The sequence below is a fragment of the Apteryx mantelli genome, unplaced genomic scaffold (assembly GCF_036417845.1).
Source record: "Apteryx mantelli isolate bAptMan1 unplaced genomic scaffold, bAptMan1.hap1 HAP1_SCAFFOLD_48, whole genome shotgun sequence".
In the NCBI taxonomy this organism is placed as follows: domain Eukaryota; kingdom Metazoa; phylum Chordata; class Aves; order Apterygiformes; family Apterygidae; genus Apteryx; species Apteryx mantelli.
In genome coordinates this window covers 1,428,660-1,434,659 of record NW_027118783.1, presented here as the reverse complement: position 1 = coordinate 1,434,659, position 6,000 = coordinate 1,428,660, and positions in this window count along the sequence as shown.

Sequence of the window (6,000 nt, the reverse complement as noted above, 5' to 3'; positions counted from 1 at the left end):
ACATTTTTAAGTAGGTACTTTTAATAAGCCCCAAACTTGGCTAAATTTTTCTTGATTTGTTTTTGAAGTGCTACCCAGAAATACATCATGATGCAAGGAAGTCATAGGATCTTGAAACTGGTCAGAAGGGGTCTGTAGTAGAAGATGAAAGTGGTAGAATTTCCACTGTCCAAAATGTGGAAAAATAGAGAGAATAAATCCAGAGAGTGCAAACATTAGTTAATGTTGTTTCCGAGGGGACCAGGAACATCTTAATTCAAAACACTGAGGCTCAGTGTATCTTCTGTGTGTTTCTGCTCATCAGTGTAGTATTCAGGTGCTCAGGTGTATCTCTTGAGCTCAGGTGTTTAGTCATGCTAGCTAGATGATGAATAAATCAACCAACTGGCTTCCTCAGCCGGGTGGCGTGACTGTTTATACAGTGCTAAGTACTGAACTTGTGTCCCAGTCTATCTGGTAAAACAAACTGGGAAAGGCTGTCTGAGGGTCAGTTCCTTTATTGCTCCAGAAACCTAATGAGGAATCTGGAGGTGTATTGTGCAGAAAAGTAAAGAAACCCTCGGACCCTAACCCTAATCAACCAAACCCAAATGTATATCGGATCTGAAAGCCACCAAAATGAATGTTATGTGGTAACCTTTTTTCTGTGCTATGTTGAAATCTTGCTGAATTCGTGAACATCTGGCAAAAGGAGAGGCTGAAAATCTCCAATATATTGGTCATCAGACTAATCAGCTTAGTGCATCTGCTGGAAAATGGCATTTGCAGTATGTCTGTTCTCTTTGGGCCCAATCTGTTACACTTCTGGATGTGAAAATCTTGCTCTGGTTCTTGCTGGCCAAGCTTGCTTCTGCTTTTCAGTGATCCTATCAGCTTCTCAAAGGCCCAAAGAAGTCTGCAATTTCAGAGATGGGGGCTGTGGTAGCAGCTGGAGGACCTGAAGGAGTGCAAGACACTGCTGTCTTCCTTTGTTCTCCTGATCGCAATGAGAAGCGATCAGAAGGTCCTTTTTTCTCTACAGCTCAGAAGTAGTACAAGTCAAAAAATGTATTTGCAAAATGGAGGCCCTAATGCTTATGAAGAACTATGGATGAACTGTTAACCTGACTTAAATATTATGCTTGTTAACAAAACAGGATTAGTCAACCACCAATTAGACCTTAAATCTAGGTCTTCTGAGTTTTAGGCTGCTGCTTATTCTTTTGCATCACACCGCTTTTCTAACAGCTTCTTTTATAGAAATCTGTGTTTTGTGTGTGGAGTAAAGAATGGGGCTGAGGTTACTAACATGCCTAGAAAACACCTTTATGAACAATTAGCTTGATACAAACGTTTTCAATGAGTTTCCTCTCCAAATCAAGTTTTAAGGCAAACTGTTTCCTTCCTTCCTGACAAATGCTAAACAGGCCAGTGAGGAACAAAGCTATTTTTATTTATATATTTTTCATGGAACAGACATCAGGATATGTTAATGTACCTTTTCCATTTATGGGGTGCTTAAGAACTCTTCTTGCAGGTTTAAAACAAAGTTCACAATAAATCCCAACTTTGAGTAAAAATGAAGTGCTGTGATAGCTTTTGCAAAGCAAGCTGTATTTCTCTGTCTTGGTTCTGGTGGCCCGTTTTTGCTGTTGTCAAATGGTCATGTAACTGTAATTGTCTTCATTTGGGAAATCAAGATGCTGATATGAATCTGGGGTGCAGTTAGCTATTAGCTGGGGCTTTCAGGTTTCTCATCTTCCATGAGATTAAATATGGAAAAAGAAAGTGGTCTTAGACTTAAATAAATAAATAAAATCTGAGCACAACCTGTGGCAAGATGGTCATTTGACCCTTAGTGTCAATCAGTAATGTGCCACCTTGCAAATGTGCCAGGGAGCAGGGGAAGTAGTACTTAGATGTAAATCTCCATGGCGCCTCCCATAGTGTGAACATCTGTGTGACTTGGCAGATGTAGAAGATTGGATCTTGGTGAACTAGTATATTTTGAGATTTTTGGTTAATTGATTATTCTTCTATTTTTTCCAGCAGACTTATTTCTGGCAGGTGGATGGTTGCTGCTGCTATCTATCAAGTACTGCAGTCTGAAATGTTTAAACTCCTGTGGAGGAGTGGCTGAAAGTGTCAGGGAGATGGTTCTAAATACAGGGCGATAGGAAGAGAATGGCCAGACATGGAGAAACAGATGTGCGCTGATGCGACAGTGGAGTCGGTGTCCGCAAAGGACAAGCAATATGCGGGTTAATGTCAGAATATTGTAGATCCTTTGGTGACTAGTAAATTCCCCGTCTTGGTGCATGCTTGGCATCCCAGCTTGAGGAGCAAGTTGTGTCCAAATAAAGAGGTCTACCAAACCCAGATGCAGATGAAATCACTCGTACGATTGGTTTCTTGACCACTAGGGATGTTTAAAGTCGGTCTGGTCTGAGAAGCAAAATGCTCTTGAAGTCAGCAGTAGTGAAACATGTGGACTGGCTGTGTTGAGTAGCTCTAGGAAGAGGATGCAAGCGAAGGAGAACCTCTCCTAAGCGTGCATTACAGTAACTAGCATGAGTGTTGCTCTTACAAGATTTTCATGGGATCCAGAAGAAAGTGTCACACTTCAACTGCAGAAACCTCCCTGTTGGGTCATATCCAGGCCATTGTCAATTTTTAGCACTAAAGGAGATCACCTGAGGCAATAAGACTTCATCTGACTTGCCTTGAGAAGAAGGGATATTGATGATGAGGAAGCTTCCTCCAAAAGGTGGTGGAGGTGGGGAGGACATTTTTTTTTTGATGTCCCTTCTTTCTTCATTCTTCCATAAAGTTGCTAAGGAGTAGTTTTCTAGTGTTCATGGAAAAGATACTGGATGTGTTAGTCATAAAGAGCTGAGAAAGGCAAATTGTATGGTCTTTTTTCTCCTGCCCTGGGAGCGGGATGTTATATGCAGAGACATAGTCAGACCACTCTTAGGAAGACTTGTAAGCAGTGCATGCACCACTTTGCCTCCTTCAGAGACAGTCTCTCCAGATGGCTGTAAAGGGAGTTTATTTGGGGTGGTGGTTCCTCTTTTCTTTACTCTTTCTCCCTCCTTTCAAGCCTTCTGCTGTGCAGTTTCAGTTCATCAGGCAGCCACTAAAAGTTTCTATGATGAGCAATTAATGGCTCATTCTAATTGCTTATTTGCCTTCAGTATCAGTTTGGGCTTTTCAATTCTCCTTTGCAATTGGATTGCGATTGAAAACCATGCAAAAATTAATTTAATCAGTCTTTCAGACACTTCTACATTGCATCCTGCGTAATTCTAGTTATCTTTTTGAACATATCAGAGTGTGTGTGTATATATATATACACACATACATACTTAATATTAGTTATTTATTTTGCAGTGAACACAGCAAGGAGTTTTGGTGTTTGACAGCCTTAAAAGGTCAGCAAATACCTTCACTACTGTTTGTTCTGGAATGTGCAAGAAATCTCATTTACCAAAGAATGCAGAATAACACATTAAATACTGTGAAGGAAAACTGAAAATGTTTTTGAGACTGAAGACCCTGGCATAGCTGACACAGTTTGTATTAGTTCTTCTAGAGGAACAGAATAACCAGAGTACTTTTGCACATTGCTAAACCATTATCGAACATGAGAGAGAATTAGCAAAAGTTTGTTAAACAAACTTGCTCTTTAGAAGTGGGCAAAAATATTTTTCTCAAGGAGTGGTATAGATCTAAAACTACTCCTCTTCCACAGCAGTGGAAAAGCAAGGATGCTGCTTAATGTGGTGGTCTTGAAGTAATGTAAGGTATCAAGATATGGGCATGTGATAAGCATTACCCGTATTACCTGTCGATCTAGGAAATGCTCTAGGGCATGCAACTAGTAAAAAACTGGTGACAGGGCCTTGTGCTGCCCTGTGCCTTCCCAGGAGCTATGTTACAGAGGAGCCTGCAGCTTGAGTGCACGTAAGGATTGAATTGGACAGGCTTTGAAAGACAAGCTCCCAGAAAGTGCTTCCTTTAACATCTGAAGCCTTAAGCCTGTGCATTAAGGTTCAATAAAGAATTTTAGCATGTCTTTTAGGAGTATGCACGAATAGTATTAAACCAACATGTGAAACTCCTGTTGATGCTACTTAGAATAAATGCTTGCCTGTTCTAGACACTTGTATACTGTACTGTAGAAATGCACGTGTGCACAGATGTGTGCTGTAATCTTACTTCTGAAAACAAAATGACTCGCCGTGTTGTCACACTGGAGATACTGTTCTTGCTAATGAGACTGTTTAGGGTTTGATACTGCATTTGTTTATGCAGGTGACAGGCTTTATACACTTGCAGATTCCCACCATGTTCACAGCCTTCCAGGAGCAGTAGTTTTTGCATGGCACCATGCAAACAAGCTGGGCCTTGGAAATTTATTCCAGGGGAAGCGATAGCAATCCCTTTTTGCCGACTGTTCTGATATGAAGGAAATCTAAACTTCTGTTTCAAGAAGTTCTACTCTTCTACCCTCTACTTTCAAAAGGATTGATAGCTGAAGGTTTCCTTGTTATTGAATATGCATGGTTTTTGTGAGCTGCAGATATCAGATTGATATCCCTCCCCCCTTTCCATTATCAGACAAAAATTAGGAGATGTTTTACAGCATCTGCCAGTCCTAATGTGGCTAGCCTCATGGCAGTACTGATTCTGACTGGCTCATAGTGGGCAGTCAGGACACTTTTGTAACATCTTGACTCTGTGGCGTTTGACGTCTCAAGCGCTTGAGGTGTCTGCTGTAAGTCTCGTCTTATGATTGAGAATGGAGAAATTATGCTAGAAGAGCAACTAAAAGTCTAACACAGGATAAAAGCTTTACAGTGCTAGTACCTGTATTGGGCAGGGATAGTCTCTTGCTACATTCTATGTGCATAGTTTAGACTATCTACAGGTAGAATGGAAGCGAGGAATTATTTGGATTTTCAGTTTTGCTAGGTAAGTTTCTTCTCTTTTTGTGATTTGTTGCTGCAACAATAAATTCTTCAAATTAGTGTGTCAGCCATCTCTCCTCAAAGTGCAAAATGCATTACCCTAATGCTGTTGGGTTTGACAGAAGATTCAGCCAAGAAACATCTTGCCCATGAGAACAGGGAATTTTCATGAGTCCTTGCTTGGCAACCAAATTTCATGTGTGGTTTTTTGGAGGCGTGTGTTTGTGTCTAGGAATAGACAAGAAAAGTCTAGCAAAATCAGATGGGTTTAGCAATATGGCAAAAGAGAGAGAGAGTCCAGCAGTACCTAAGGATATAATGAAGATTTTCAGTGGAAGATCCAGATGGCTCTCACAGCACTGTTCCTTCAGCATTGTAGAGCTGCTTAAAAGCATAGTGATGTGCATGTAAGCATAATCAGAATGATCTGTCGGGCCAGGGACAATGCGCATTGCTCTGAAGTAAAAAATAGCTTAGCAGATGCATAGGGTTGCAATCCTCATTTATTTCCCCCTTCCCCCTCCTCCCTCTCCCCTTGCAGTTATGAAGTGCATAGCTTTACACTGTTGGCTCTAAATCGTGGTCATTTACCAACAGCTCTAACATAATGTGCTGAAGTGATCCTGCTGACTTCTGCAGGCTTGTCTGTGTGTTCCTTATTTTAAGTACAAATGCAGTATTTGCTGATATGAGGGCTTGGTCTTGTTTTAAAGGGCAAAGCTGTGCAAAGCTTTTTTTTCATTACAAGAAATCACATGGTGCAGGGAATTTGTTGCAGACCTAAAGTTCAGACCGTGTTGATAGTAAAGTTTAATTAAATTTGGGTTTGGAAACTGTGCTTTGGACACTGCAAAACAAACCTAACGTAGATCAAAGTCATAGAAAATGTTTTCCAGACCTGGTTTACAAGTTCTGTTCTGCAACACAAACCCAGCTGTGGGAGTCCTGTCTGTCCTCGTAAAACACATCATCCTATGATTGCTGCCTTTCATGCAGCACTTAGTTAATGTTTTCTGTTTCAGTCTTATTTCATCATCTCCTATATATT